Raw genomic sequence first — 16,555 nt, forward strand, 5'->3', positions numbered from 1 at the left:
CAGTTGGCCATTATTTGGGAGGACGCTATTACTTGTTGTCACTTGGTGAAATATTTCTGAAAATGTTACACACTCACTCAGATTTTATACGTATTATCCGGATAATATTAATTCTGGAAGTATTTAGTTACTTTTTAATGCCTAACTTCCACCATTAGCTACAGTACCAGGGAAAATACAGATGCATTCTTTTGGGGAGCAGAATCTGTCCCCTCTTATTTGAGTGACCACTCACATGCTATAAATAGTGAGCGTCTGATATGAATAGTTTGCTAACCATCTACAATCTGAATTTTTCTGAAGAAATTATTCAACAAATATTTACACATGTAGAAAACAGAATTAGTTTGCACATACTTATACACGAAAAAGAACAACAATTTCAAAGAGCTGTTGGGCCAGATTACCCTGTCATTCTCACTTATGTGTTCATTTCTTCCACAGATTTTCTGCTGACATCCATGGGATCACCTTCAAAGTGAACACGTAACAGAAATGGCCTTAATTTTTAGCAGAACAAAACAGTTAGTGGAGAAAAAGGAGCCGTCTTTTGTTGTAGTAATAATACTTGCTTCTGACTTCGACTTTGAGCTCACACTACCCTGCATCACTAAAAGCCTTAATGCAATCAATGTCATCATATTGATGCAAAATCAAAACAGGTAGTATAATACAATAATTTAGATTAGAAGGGACTTCTGGAGGTCATATAGTCCAAACACCTGCTCAAAACAGGATCCAACTTCAAAGTTAGGTCAGGTTGATGTTAGATCAGGTCAAAATAGAAAATAACCTGGTGACCACAATCATGATTGTCCTCTGATACTTTAATGCTGTATCAATTACTAAACACTCTTCAAATACCATTTAAAGCATGTAAGAGTGTTTATTTGAATGATTTTAAGTTTTGCAGCTTGCTTTTATCACCTTCATCGAGACTGATTAATCATTGGCCCTTCCCATAGAGGAGAGATATTTAATCTTGGTTCTCAACTTTAACACTTAAAAAACCCTAAAGTTTGGCTGCTGAATGTGTTCAAGAGGGCTTCAGTATGGACAAGGCCAATCAGCTTAACAAGAGCATTGCCTAATACAAGAAAAGGGCTAAAAGCTTAGAGTAAATACTAGAGCAATGTCTTGGACTCTTAACACTGAACTTTCAGGCTCCATGTTCTTTAAAAATCCTAGAGACTTGTAAGTATTTCAGGAGTAAAATGAAACTAAAATGTAGGAGTGGAATGAAAATTAAAATAAACAGAGGTCTTCACTGTGCAAACATAGCATCATAATAGTAGTAGCAGCCTGACACTGGTGCTGATTAGAGCTATATTTGGTGTATAACTTATAAGAAAGATGGAACTCTAGAAATCAGTGAACTACAGTAAAACACATCAGCTAATAAAGAAGTGATCACAACATTAGTATGAATGACCCAGAATGATTGTTGGTGAAACAGCTAACATGAAAAACTTTCTAATGTAACATTTTTAAGATGGTAATACAGACACCAGATACTTTATATTTGCATTGATATTCTCAGTTTATATGTATTTTATTAACTGAAAGAACTGATGCTTTGTGAATTATAAGGGAGACTATTTTAATTTCATAACTCAGGATCTCTGCCATAAAATCTAAGCTGGAGACTGAATTCTGCTGAGCTAGATCATTCCAAATTAATTAATCAGTAGCCCTGCAATTAATTATTCTAATTAACAGATTAGGCCACAAAGGGATTACTGCCTTACCAGCCACTTACCCGATTGTTTGCTGCACACTGGGGAGAAGGGCTCTGCAGGGTTGCTGCAGATCCCCAGCACAGATGGACAGGAGGAGCGGAAGAGTTTGAGACTGAGTGCAAGGGAGCAGTTTCCTCCCAGCAGTCCTTCAGAGGAAGGGTGATAACTCATAGGAGAGGTACAGTCCTGCAGGTGGGCTTTCCTGGAGCAGCTGGAAGGCAGGAATAGTCTTCCCAGGCTGCTCTGAGGCTGGTACAGCAACACATTACCTATTGCTATTGCTTAATTGCAAACTGATCAATAACAATCTGGATGACTGTGTTGGTAAGTGATAGCATTTAGCTCTTAGAAAAGAACTTGGGGTCAGATGACAAGCTGCTTGTTCACATGAAGTTTCAAAGGTTGTTTCACCAGAACGAGTGAGAGAGCAAAGCTTAATCGTGCATCTTTAAATCTTTGGTGTTCAGAGTACACAAAACGTTTGCATGTTTACAGCATGCAAAAAATATATGATAATGGTAGAAGAGTTTTCAGTGAGTGAAAATAAAATATCAGCATTTGTCACTACTGTGATTTAGTGATTTGCTTCTGATCAGGGATTAGAAATGCTCAGTAAGGATCTCACAGCCATTCATCTCCCTGCATTCCATGTGAGACGGTTTAGATGCTATTATTCTTGGATTAAAGCAAAATACGTAAGGACAGATCACAACTGAGGAAGAGAAATATGCGATTTCCTATATCTGGAGTAAATAGAAGAATTTATGTCTGGAAAGAGAAACATTCTTGTTTCTCATGTTCATATGCAATCTTACATTGCAGTTCTGTTTGTGGACACATTACAATAAAATTCCTTTATAGGAAAAGTTTCAAATAGATTTGAAAAAGAAAGGCGTTGATTTTTGTGTCCCGAGTTTTCAGTTCTGTCTGGGGTCTCCGACTTCTGTTTGCAACTACTTTGCTGGAGAGCTGTTGAAATGCAACTGAGCATTTTTAACATTGAAATAGTAAAATTAACTTCCTGAGGTAGCAGAAAATTAATGGGAAATGTGCCTAAATCACAGTGGTTTTAATAATAATTTTAAGGACTAAACTTCCCCTTGTTTTCTGTGGGTGGTCAGCAAGAAGTGTTCCTGCTCTCCTAAACCTTGCATTGTGGCTTCCTCCACTGTTAGTACAAACGGACTCTGTGTAAATAGCAACGTTCAAAAGACTGGTGAGGAGGTATAGGGCAAGAGTCACTCCACAGATCATTAGAAGAATAATCCACTGAGGGCTATTAAATATAAATAGAAAGTCATCACCCATAACTCAGGAACCTTCTGAGCTACACACGGTTATAGGGTGAGAAAACTTTCTGAGGAGATACCACTATATGCTTGCCGTGTTCTTTTTGTGCTATCGGTGACTGAGACAGGATGTTGAAGTAGATGGACCTTTGATACAATCTGATATTCATACAATTTTATTACCTCAACTGCACTAAATGACATAGACAGTGGTGAAGAGTGCACAACTAGCGAAACACTGGAATTTACAAAAGTACCTGGATCACAGCTGAAGTCTGTTGTCCCTTGCCACACATGAGTCCACTGTAAAGACCAAAACTGAAAATCAGTCCAAGATCCAATATTTAGTTTTGCCAGTATAAATAGATTGGAATTAAACAAAACTCGCATAGTTAAAGGGATAGAACAAGTGGTTCAATTTCTCACACTCTAAATCGAGAAAGATAGTTGTTTTGCCTGTAAGGATGTTTTTAAAGACTGATGTGTTTATTCATAGAATCATAGAATCATTAAGGTTGGAAAAGACCTCTAAGATCATCGAGTCCAACCATCAACCCCACACCACCATGCCCACTAAACCATGTCCCTAAGCGCCTCATCTACACATCTTTTAAATACTTCCAGGGATGGGGACTCTATTCCTTCCAAGCCCAGTGTGTATTTCTAGAGAAGGACATTCTGGAGAGAAATACAGGTTATAAATATACTGCATGGTGATTATCTTGTGTGACAGGTGGACAGAAAGTCAATTACCAAAAATGTTTACCTTTAAAATTAGAGAATTGTTTTTTTGTGTGTGTTTCATTAATGGAAGAGCTGTAAAGAGCATTGAGGGATTTGATTTTCAAAACAAAATACAAGTTAATAACTTGTCATGAATTTGGAAAGGCAGCAGCATCTAGCCAAATATCTCTGATTAATTCTACAAAGGCATGACCTCTTTAACCTCTCTCTGAAGTTCAGTTCCCAGAAGAAAAGCAAAGCCTCATGGCAAAATCTTCATAAGAAAAAAATCTTGGGAAGGATATGGCTGGCTGAAAGACCTAAAACCCTGCGTGGAAGAACAAGGCAACAGTGGAAAGAGTTGTTTGTAAAGGCAAATGCTCTGTTCTTAGGTTCACGTGATCTCAGTAATACACTCTGACATCCTGTGCTGTAGGAGCCGATGCCTAAACTTGCCAAAAGGCAGTGGGACAACACATTTCTGGACTTTGCCGATTAGTGAGAACAGTCTTATTATTTAATACAGGTAGAGTTCCTGTGCATCAGCTGCACCTTGTCTTCCGGAAGGAACTGCAGTTCTGATCCACGGTCTCTATTTAAAACAGAAAACATTGAAGCAATTATGACTTGCATAAACGTGGCTTCTCTGTGGACCACAGCCAATTACCAGTAATGTGATAGTCAGCAGAGAGGATGTACCTGTCAGTATCTTCCTTTACCACAGGTTATTTGAAAAACTGATGAAACGATCCCTCCGTTTTAAGTGCTCACCACCTCCAAAACTTCATTTTCTTAAGAAAGCCTTGCTAAATCTCACAGAAAAATGACAAAACGCTGTTCAGTGCTTAGAGGTTTCTTCCAGTAACTGGGATCTCTGCTTTCTGGGAATAACTTTGGAAACACTCTGTTGTCACGGTTAATGAACAAAGGAATGTTTGCTTAGACCCTGGGTATGTTTTTATAGCAGTTGTATGATACTAAGTGGTCCCTTTCATGTGCAGGACCAAGGTTTTACAATTTAGTTCCTTTCTTAATCTGATTACCATCTCTAACCTAGAAAACAAAAGTATTATACTTTATTCAAAGACTTTATGCCAGATGCTGGCAGAATGTTTACCTAGGCATGTGCCATAAAATTAAGGATAGCAGAATCCACATAATTTAAACTTGATTCTCCTCAGCCTATGACAGCATTTATGTCTGCCAAAAACTTGAATATTAAAAGTGTGTATATTCCATCAGTCCTCGTTAATAAGCCGTACATTTCATCATTGCCTCAATATAACTTTAGAGACTGAAGGCATCACAAGAACCTTTAGCACATCATTATATCTTTTCTCACTCCATTAAAAGAAAGAGGAAAGAATCTGGATATCTGAAACCTGGTTTCTAAGTACAAATCTCTACCCTTCAAAAATATATTCTACCATGCAAATCTTTTTAAGTAAGTGAGAGTTACAAAGTAATAAAGGATATAGGACGAAAATTAAATTAAAAGGGATTTAAGTACTACATCCGAGTTCAAAACACTTGGATGATTCCCTGTGGAACATGTTATGTTTTTTATCCCATGTGAAAGGAAGCCAAAGCTAATTATAGAACATAGCACTGGGCAAGCAAATAAATCAAGCTTTGCAGTGCTGAATTCTCACATCTGTAAATTAACAACTATGGGTCTGTTAGTGTAGGTTCTTCTGTTACAACACAACAGTACCAAATGTAAGTATAGTTGCTTATCTTAGGATAAGAAGATGTAATCCAAAAGGAAACGTCCACTTCACAAGAATTCATAGCCATGGGCTAAATCACCAGACATAGAAGTGTGCATTAGAAGGAGAGCATTAGCTCAGTATATAACACTGCAAAAGGCCACTCACGGTATCTGTGTAAAACCTGTGTATACAGCATATGATTTCAGCACTGGAAATACAATCTCAAATACTGAGGCTGACATATTATTATATCCTGTATATTTATGTGTAGTATAATGTGCATTCAGTAATCTGTATACATAGGGATCATACAAAAAATAATATATAAATATATACATGATTATGTGTGTGCATGTGTGTGCATAAGAGAGGGAGAAAAAAAAAGACAGGAAAAAAACATGCAAATAGTCTTCCAAACAGAAACTTCCCCAGAAGATAACACTAAAATTTCCACGTAACTGAAACAGTGAAAAAAGCCTACGCACCCATTGCACACCCAAGAACCTGTAGCATAGAAATGGTGCAGTCACCTCCATATGCGCAAGCCAGGTTGATTAGCAGACTATTTGAACATTCAGATCGAAAGATTAGTTGAAGCAACCACATTGGCCACTAGCTTGCATGGTTCATCCACTTGGAAAAATTGGTGTCAAACTAAATTTTTTTCTGTTTGCCAGCAGTAAGCATTTTCAGGCAGAAATGGAAAACCACGACAACATCAAAAACCATCCAGATCTGTGTGGAGAATGTTTTTGAGGCTAAGTACTGTACTATGCAGTACATATTTTAATGTTCATTGCAGGACTTTGCTGTAAGGCTCATTTTCCCTAATTTAAAAGGCAGGTAATATTTACTTGCTGCTAATTCACTTGGCCATTTGTAAGAATCATTCACTAACAGCGACATCACACTTTGCACATGTGAAATCCTCTATAATGTCACCAGCACTGTTATTATGGGGAGGGAAAGGCACCACCTGAAAATAAAATCGAGGCCAGTTACTTTTTCTCTCTCTACTTTGACGAACTGGAGCTCACATATAATTTTAACTCTCTCTATTTTGTTCTTTAGCTTTGTTTCTGTCTGCTTGGCTATTATCTCTCAAGAGTAAGTAGGGTGGCATCATAACCTTGAGGGATGATTCTCATTACAAGACATTGCAGGATTACTCCAGCTTTCTTCAAACTAATGCATTTAGCCCCAAGTCAAAAGAACAAAACACAACCACCCCACCCCGCCACTCACAATCGTACTCAGGTGCCTTATTCCATTGATTTAAATGTCTAACTATCTTTCTGGATTTTTTTTTCTACATGTTGCATTTGACTACAACATAGGATAGCTTTCTCTAGCCAGCTAGCTTCTAGTATAGCAGAGGTCAGCTGCTAAATACATATGCAGCGTTATCAACAGGATTTGTACAACACATAGGGAAGTCTCTGCAGTCCCGATTTCATCAGTCTTTTTATCCGTATTAGGCAAGATTAAAGCTAGCTAAGATAGCTAGCAGAGGAGGTGCTGAACTGTGTAAAGGCACCATTTGACTTTCCGCGCTCACTTAACAACTATGCTGTGTTAAATCCAGACCTGGTTAAAGCCATTCGTTACACAGCACTAAGCCACAGATAAAAGACAGGAACTCAATACCTGAAGAGTGTGTTCTCACTGAAATAATACAGCGGTAAAGAATTAGAAAAACCCTCAGCATTGCCCAAGCTCTTCCCCTTCACAGATCATTATAGTCCTGCTGCTAAAACCAGTGCAGAATTAGGCCACCACAGAACACTTTAAATATCTCGAATGCACGGATTAGCATATATGAAAGGCACTGCCTTTTATTGCACTGAATCCAGTTTGCTTAAGCATGTATAATGGACATTGTATTGCTGGAGATTTTGCCTGTTTTTCAATGAGCTAGACACTGACTGGATTGTATGAAAAAGAGATAAAAAACCAGGACTTTTATAAGGGCCTTCTTTCAGCAGCTGGCCACACAAATTAGAACAAGAAGTTAGAAGGAAATAGATTGGTTTTGGTAGATCCCCGCTGATTTCCGAGGATCTCTTGGTGATTTTGGAGAGCAAATGAGAAACAAAAAGCAAGTAGATAGCACTAGAGAAAATCCCATTAGGTCTGTAATAGGTACTCTTGTGCAGTAAGGCATCAGCATCTGTCAGTGCTGCCGCTGCTCAAAAGACAATGTGAAGTGAACTGTGCTTCTTATTAGCAGTGCCTGAGTTGCATGGTGTTTCCCTAGATGATTTGGAAATACAGCTGGCATGTTTTATTTGAATCATGAGGTAAATAACTGTGTTTGGAAAAAAACAGAGGAAGAGAAAAAGAGGCAACAATCTTGTCTAAGAAAAACACTGCACAATCCATTTAGCAGTTTACTGCAACGCAAATGTCTCTCTCACATCATAAGCAAAAAGGGATTTTATGAAACATTTCAACGTTGAAACATTGTATAAAAAGATCAGCATGCGATCACTACCTCATCTTGATCTGCTTTACATTATTCTTCTACAGGAAAAAAAATGTTTTGATACAAGAGAAAATGCAGTTCCCAGTTGTATTTCGTCATGAAATGGCTTTCATAGCCCACAGCTCTACTATCAGGAAAAGATTCTCAGCAGCTGGGTAAATACATTCTGCTTTGTTGATGCTGCCTGTTAATTTTGCATCTAAAGCTTGCCAACATTATAGAACTATAAAGCTTCAGAAAATACCATTGGTGGGAAGTGCAGTTGCTATGGATAATTCATAGGCAACAGATGAAAAAGATCACGCTGGTTCCTCTCATGAAGTATTCCAGGATCTGTTTTCAACACAGGGAGCCCAATGATTAAGTAGATAGGTAGGCAGTCAGGTGCTTAGATAGATATTGTGGTATAAATGTATATGTATGTATATAGGGGCTTACTGCCAGGTTGCAAGTAGGTTTTAAACCACTTGTTTTAAATAGTAAGTTTTAACCTCAGGAAAGAGTAGCTTCAGCATCAGCCACTGTCCCCTTAAAGGTACAAGTATTGAAACTAAGAAAGAAATTAAAATTGGTGATGAAAGTTCATGTTACAAATAGTCTTCCAGATATGGTTTTAAAGTACCATTTTCAAGTATTAATCTTTGTTTGTAATGCTTCAGTGTGTTGGGTTTGTACCTAGAAATGTTTGCACGCACCTCAGACATTTAGAACATATCTTTATGGCATAAGGTATCGCTGGCAAGAGATACCAGCATTACTGCTGACTGAATTTTCTTCAGAAATGGAGCAGCGCAGCTGTTAGCATGATCCTACGGTACCAAAGCTAAATAGCTCTCCTTCCCACTTCCCCAAACAGCCTGGGCAGGCCGATGTAACTGAAAATGCAATTTACATCAGCTAACATGAATCTACACATGCATGAAAATGTACCTAGAGGAGGCACCATCCCTTTCCTGAAGAGTACACAGTCAAAAATACTCTGACACAAAGAGCTCAGTTATCCCCTTCCACCTCCCTGTGCTGTGTCCCCCGCACCATGTCTGGCCCAGCTCCCTTCCGCACTGAGATGCTGCTTCTCTCTCCCTTACTCCCTCCTGCGCCCCACCAGAGTCCCTCTTGAGAGAGGTTTGGCACTCAGACCCTCTCCCACTCTCCATGTGTTTCTGGCATGCCCATTAGCTTCCGTTGGGGATTTTCCTCTGACAAAACAGGCTGAAGAGCCCTGGCACAGAGAACCAGTCTTAGGGCAGCTTTTGATAATCCCCTAAACCGACACCTAATCAATTTGAAAAAGAAATAGTAAATGGAAAGAAAGATCACTTGAAGCACAGATTTGGGCTGATGACATTTGCTGTTAAACCGAAGCTAAGTAATCTTAGCAGCTGCAAAATTTCAAACCAGTTACAGGGGCTATAAACTAAGTCGCAAGATGGAAGGAAGGAAACATGGAGAACAAGAAAAGATGAACTGTTAAGCTTCTTTTGCAAATACGGAGTTTGATTTAATGTTCCAGATTACTAACTTGGATTATTTGATTCCAACTGCTGGGGCTAACCAACGCTTTCCCTTAACGAGTCTGAATGAAATGTTCTTTCCATAGCCCTTGTAGAGATAACATAAAAGTACACGACAATATCAGTAATAGGGAAAGTCAACATAATCCTTAATCACAAGAAAAATATCATAAAGTAGCATGGTCTCCATAGGAACTACACAAAATCTGGAGCTTGTATTTTGCAGGTCTCTCTGGTGTTGCATTGTAGAGCTCAGCCTGCGGCCCCTGACATGACCAGTGGACACGTGTTGGCTGGCCTAGAAAGGGGAAAATGGTATGTAAGTGTCCACCCTTAAAATGGCTCTCTTTTAGAGGAGCAGTTGAGTACAGTGCATCTGAAGCTAAGGCAACCAGGGCTCCAACCTACAAGATATTCAGTGATCTACCCATTTATATGCTAAAGAGGAAATAGGAAATGCCCAACTAGATGCTACAGTCATCTATATATTTCTTCAGCAGTGGGTCTGATGTTGTAGCTTTGTCTACTATGTTATCATAAATACATACCTTGTCTGTAGTGTATGCAGAAAAAAGGCCATTCAGCAGCTTTTACTAAAAAAAAAAACACCACAAAGGACGGCTGTTAGCAAGTGCTTAAACCTTCTATCGAGCACTGAAATACCACGGATGTTCTTCAGATCCTCCTGCCTCTTGTGCAGCACTGCCTCTGATGGGTACAAGCTCCCACTTAGGATGCCTGAATTTTCTTCACTGGTTAAGGACATAAGTTAGTGAAAAACAAAGATGTTAGAAATCCTCCAAAGTTACAACACCATAGAATTTTTGCATGCCTTTGGGTCACTAGCACAGCTCCTGAGTCTTATCTCTACATACAGAAAATGGGAATAATTATTCCCTCTCAGCAGTGTAGCAGGGAAAACTGATAACTCCCCGGAAGACTAGGAAGCCCTCAGGTATTGTAGCAGCGAGGTTCTTATAGGTATACCAATAGACAAACCGATACATTCAAAAGATATACAAAATATTTTCTTATATGGTCAATTATAAATTCAAAAATATTAAGCAATACAGTCAGTGTGCTCCCAATGGGCCTTAGTTTTGCTACACATTCTCAAGTAAAGTAATCATACATCTTTACTTGCTGAAGCTACTTGCACCTTAAAGTTCTATCTTCATTAGGGTAACGGTAGCAAAATCAGACCTGGCAGCTCTATTTTCCTTTAAATCTTCCTGCCCTAGTGTAACTAGACTCGCACTGAAAATTAAAAGCAGACAAGGGAGGAATATAGACATAAAGAGCAGGAGCAGACATTATTATTGTCAGTGAGAATTAGACAGTCAATCTTTCTGACCACAAAGCAATTTAATTTCGCCTTTTACTGCATCCATTTTCTCTGATTAATCTTAATGATGTCCGACTTCTTGTCCCTTGGGGCTGGAAGGCTGCAGAACATCGTCCAAGCCTTTAACCCAAGGCCCTGCGTCCGCCTCTCTGGTGATCCTGCAGGTGGAAGCAGCTGGAGTCCTGACACTTCTCAAATGTGCAGGTGATAATCTGACAAGCGTTCTTCCTCTCTCTGTGAAATGTGCCATAACATTAAAGGCCTGAGTTACTGCTCAGCCCTTAACAGCTGTTGGCTCTTCCTGACAGCATTAATGCAATATTAGACACAGAGATGTTTCGACAGGGAGAGATGTTTAATGAAATTGCAGGTCTGCGAGGTTTCTATCAAAGGTGTTTATTCAACCGGAGCTCACATCTGCAAGACTTCAAAAGAAGAATTTATCTATATACAAAAGATACCAGTAGCTTGAGTCATTTGCACACAAAATGACTCCACTTGCTGTTAAAAGGTTTCCATTTTCTGACTCCCCTTACAGGAAGTCTAATCTGCTGTCACCAACACATACAAGCTTTGTCTGTTTGAAAAGTTCATTGTCTGTTACTATGACCAAGCACAACACCGAGACAGCTGTGTCTCATTCCTGTGTGCTCCAACGCTTTTCCTTAAAATCACATCAAGTACTATTAACAAAAAAAGGCAGCTTAAAAAATAACCTTAAAATAACTTTAAAAAAGAAGGGAGCCTTTTTTTTCCTTTTTTTTTCTTTTTCTTTTTGGATATCTACCTCCATCTGCTGCTTCTAAGTCTAATGCTCTAATAAATTAACCAGTGGAGAATGCATGTATTCTTCATAAACTGCTATATAAATTAAGTTGTCGTGAATTTATTCATCTTAATCAGCCCCTTCTTTTGCTCCAGTTTTGCAGTCTGTTCCTTCAACATCTATGTTTACTCCTGTATGTATTAGATCTATCAAATTCAAGTTCCCTGGTAATATGCCTGAGAGCAAGAATCTACTAAGTGAAGCTTGCACACCTCCTTACCCTGACAGCATCTTCTTTAACTACCTACAAATAGGATCAAGATGCAAAAGTGAGAGGATGAATTTGATGACAACATGGATTTCTACCTGATTTCCATGACAGCACATTTTATGGGTATTACTATGTTCAATGCATTAAGAATGCATTATCGCAAACTTAGCTGCTCCTTTCTGGAAACATGGTAGGAAACCACTGAATATAGTTCTAGTAAAATAAGAAATATTTTGTTTTCACATCATTAGACTTTCTAGAGGAATGAATGATGAAGAAAAGGTCAAGCTAAATTTTAAGCTGATGTTTCAATCTGACAGCTCTTCTTTCCTGTGGTCCCAGATGTGGTTAAAAACATAGTTATTTATTTTGTAATCTGTTGGAATGTAACCCCTTTTCTCTACGTAGTGGGGACCAAGCTGCTGTGTTAATCACTGAATAATGACAGTTTCCTTTAAGAAAAATAAAAAAGAAGACGTATATTTTTATCCTGAAAAAAGGTTTTGCCTTGTAAATAAAGTTAATAAATATTTAAATTCAGTCACCTAATTAAAGACTGTACCATAGTACAAATGCAAAAGGAAAGGGGGGAAAGGATACTTTAGCATCCTCAGTTTTGGTATTTCCTTACTCTTATCCACTTAGCTGTTCAAACTGGGCATTAGTTTAGCCATTGTTTTTTGTTTCAAAAAAAAAATCAGATGGTCAAGAAATATACCTAAATCCGTCTTTCCAGAAGTGACTGAGAGGTACAAAAAGATATTTTTAGAGGGAGCAACGCAAGTCCTTCAGCTCTTGCAGGGCCAGCTGTGGAATAATCCAGGGATACTGGTAGAGGACTGCCAATATGAATTAAGTTAATTAAGGTGAGTTCTCAAATCCTTCCCAGTTAGACTGGCAATGTCATAGTTTGAACAGATTGTTCTCTGAGAAAGAATGACATTTACTCAAAATAATATAGGTGAGGAGAACAAAAGGCTGAAGTACTATTGCGTATTTCTCTGCAGTGGTGGGTGGCTGTTTTTGCATTCACTCCAGAGCGATTTTAAGCTGGTTCGAGCACCTTTGGGCCTCCGAGTGGCTGAGGTGGGCCAGCACGCATTGCGGGCTACAAACTCACCGAGGAACCCACATAGTTTTTTCTGTGCTTAGACTATGCTGAATGCTTTCCCAACACAGTGACGCTGCTCTCACCATCCGAGATAGCAAAGCTCAAACCCAGCTCAGACTTGTCTATACTGGACGACTTGCAGTGAAGGCATGTGACTTCCCCGGCACATCTAACCCTAAAGGCATAAGGTTGGTTGTATTTCTGGTTTTATTTCCAGACAAGCAAAATAAGAACATTATATTTCGGCAGGACAGGCATAGCCCTGCGAAATATGGCACACTGTAATAGATTATTTCATATGAACTGGGAGGAAAATGTGAGAAGGCTAATTTTTAATGTTTGTGCTTAAAAATGTCTGGCAGAGTGACTCACAGGTAGAAGATCTCATTGTTGTTTAAAATTGAAGAAGCTACTCGACCCGTTGACTCCGTTACTCTGCTAAACCAGTATGTATGCAAAATCCAAGAGCCAGATGCGCTCCTAGCTAGATGTCTAATTCCCATCGATGTCAAGAACAGAAACAGTCATTTATGAGCCGAGACCCTTGCAACCAACACCAAAAATCACCTTCTACAGGAATGTACATCAACTTGGGCATTCTGCCATGTCATTAAGTCTCCTTTCAAATACAACTTTCGACTTTTGGGAAGGAATACCAAAGCAAGCAGCATACCGTTTCTCACCAGTAATATATACTGGGTTTATATACTTTGACTTAGGATGACTTAGAGTATACGACGGTAGAAGTTTCAACCCGTGTGTCATTTGTGCAGAGGAAATCCTCGATCCAATCTTACAAACTCTAGCCACATGAATAAAATAAACCCCTTACGGAAGTTGTTTATATGCGTATGAGCTAGCCATGCGAAAAACTCATCATACCCGACTGCTTTCTGAATGTAACGTCCTTCTTGCAGATTGGAATTACATTGCATCATGATGCTTGTTTTAAAAAGCCTTTTTTTAAGCTTCTGGGCATGGCAGAGAATAACATGCGTTTGGACAGCAGAATTAAATGTTACCTCTAAGTTTATTTTAGCCAAATGAATATAACTGCTGGGATTATTTAGAGTATTTTTCTCAATGCTGTTTATACTTGAGAGAGAAAGAGCAACTTCACCTTCAAACGTACATTTCCTTGTCCAGTTCACACTTGTGATATATTCACCAGTTATTAATTAAAAAGCCCATGTTAATGCTCATTTTCATGCCATAAAATCTCCTGCTTTTTGTCTCAGTAAGCCTCCTTTTTTTTTTTTTTGTTAAGCAAGACCCTTAAAAACCTTTATATTTATACTCAGATCCACCTCAGTGGGTCTCGATGGGATTTTTGTCTGAGGTAAGGCTAGAAGGTGCAGACCTGATATTCATGCGCTTTGACACAGACCTGATGTTCATGCGTTTTGAGAAAAACATCTTCACACATTTTGAGTTCTTCAGTGCTGACGGTATTGATCTTTTATTTTTTCACATCCTACCAAGTGCATTGAATATTTCATAATACAGGTGATATTAGGCCCCATTGTCTGACTCATGTAGATAACATAACAATTGAAACTAAACCTTTGTCCTTCTATATAGTATATGCAAGGCTGGAAAATTGATCTAAATGAATACAACGTCTTTCAAAAAATCCCATATACATCAGCAGTAATGTAAAAGAAGCTAGAATAAAGTGGACATTAAAACAAAATGAACCAATTTTTTAATTTTAAAATATTTTGCTGCCACCTTCTGGAATTTAATAAAATGGGCATCTCAAATGTTTGTAGCATGGACGTAATTTAGCCTTCAACAGGAATTGCTAATGTTATTACAGAGGAATAATATATACATTTCGTCTTTATTACTTTTTAAATTCTGAACAAGTATGTCCAATTTCACGTTCCACAGAGAGATGGAATAGCACAGATTCAAATTTAAGGCTTTTATATGTGAATACAATAGAAAAAAAAATGTGCATCAAGCATAACTCTCAACAAATGGCATGGATAATCAGCAGATCAAGCATTATTTGGTCATAAATAAATATAGGTAAACAAAGCAAGGAGCCGCTCACAGATGATACATAAATGTCAATAATCATTCACAATTAATTGCTAGTTTAAACCCAAGGTTACTCGTTAGAAATCGGGGCCTCCTTCCCCCAGGTGTGCTGTGGCCTTTGTGTAACTGCACTGCTTTTAAAATGTAACTCTACATAAATAAACAAGAGGCAAACAAGTCCTAAGGCTTTGGGCTCTGTCCCACGTATTCTCTCCCTGTTTCTGTCAGAGCGATGTTCTTCTGCACAACATGTAAAAATGTAATGCATTTTGGGGAAGATTAATATATGCAAATATAACACCAGTACAGAGAGTATGTCAGAATTTCTTTATTATTACTTTATTTAAGATAACTGAAGCACTGATCTTATTTTTGAAAAGGAGCAATCACAAGCATTTAAACTGGAGGAAGAATAGAGTTGTCCGTATCTGTAGGTGGTCCAGAAGCCGACAGTTTTCTTCTGATGCACGAGATCAACATTCCCAGAGCATCCTGGGGTTTGGTCACCTCCATCGCTGCTCCTACAGGGGACAGATGGTCTCCAGGCCAGCCAGCTCTGCAGGGACCTGTGCAGCTTGGCAAGGTGCCTGGTCAGCTGGGGGTTGGTGCTTGCCAGGTGTGTTGCACAACCACCTCTTAAGGAAATAAGGAGTATTAGGAGACGTAAGCACCAGATGATTTACTTTTACGCCGCTGTCATGCCCTCATCTCTAAAATTTCATTCAGGTTAATGCGCAGGTGCTATGAGATGTTTTTCCTAGAGAGCACTGAAATGAGTTTGTTCCTTATGGAAAGCGTTGTCCACGTCAGCACTTAAATCCTAAGGGGGAAGTTTTGGACAATTACCCAACCATAAGAGTGGGGTTGAAGAACCTGTGTCACTCCTGTCTCCTACAGCGATGGCATGTCCCGAGTGGCATACACGTACGTATACCTTGTGGTAACAGCTGTGTGGGTTGTATGTAGGATATGGGTGTAAATAATATATCCTGTCCACTTCAGCTGTCTTCTGCAGGGCATGGGTGAAGTCTGACTTTGGCCCAGGTAAGAAAGTTGCTCAGCGTTGGCAGAAGGCCCCAGTTTTGATGCATAGATGTGCCCGTCCGCTGCTGTACCCCAACGCCTGTGCGTGTAGTTATGGAAAACGGAGGGCCTCGACGTTTGGGGTGAGAGGCGGGAGCTCAGCGGCGCAAAACTCAAGGTCAGAGCGCGACGGCTGCAGCCGCGGCCTGAGGGCGGAGACGCTCCGCCGGCAGGCCCCGGGCCGCTGTCACCGCCCGCCCTTTATCCGGTCCCTCCTGCGCGGCGGCGTTGCCAGGCGACGGGCGGTGCCGCGGCGGGCGGGGCGGCGGCGCTGGCGGGGCTGCCGGGGCTCGCGGAGGGCCGGCCGGCGGCCGGAGGCGCTGACAGGCGGGAGCGAGAGGCCGCCGCCATGTCGGGGGAGGGCGCCGGGAGCCGGGCGGTTGGGCGGCGCAGCGCGTTGCAGGTGAGCGGGGGCGGCGGCAGGCCGCGGGCGGGGAGAGCTGCCGGTGGGGCCGGGAGACGGCGTCGGTG

Source organism: Aptenodytes patagonicus, chromosome 4 (assembly GCF_965638725.1).
Source record: "Aptenodytes patagonicus chromosome 4, bAptPat1.pri.cur, whole genome shotgun sequence".
Classification (NCBI taxonomy): Eukaryota; Metazoa; Chordata; class Aves; order Sphenisciformes; family Spheniscidae; genus Aptenodytes; species Aptenodytes patagonicus.